Below are 236 nucleotides of genomic sequence, written 5' to 3'. Positions count from 1 at the left end.
TATAGATTTCGAATAATTTGAAATCTATAAAAGACGCGTCGTTCTCCGCTGCTTTCTTTTATAAATATATAATGTATATTTTTTAAAAATAAAAAATTAGTTAATTAATACACTCATATTTATATTTTATTTCAATCCTATAATTTTAAAAATCAAATGCAAACGAATTTTATGAAGCTCGGTTTATGAATAATGCACATTTAACAAGCTGTATAATACAATTATTATAATTTGTA

This window comes from Melanaphis sacchari, unplaced genomic scaffold (assembly GCF_002803265.2).
Source record: "Melanaphis sacchari strain LSU unplaced genomic scaffold, SCAv2.0 Contig1700_pilon_pilon, whole genome shotgun sequence".
Classification (NCBI taxonomy): domain Eukaryota; kingdom Metazoa; phylum Arthropoda; class Insecta; order Hemiptera; family Aphididae; genus Melanaphis; species Melanaphis sacchari.
This window is presented reverse-complemented; position numbering follows the sequence as displayed.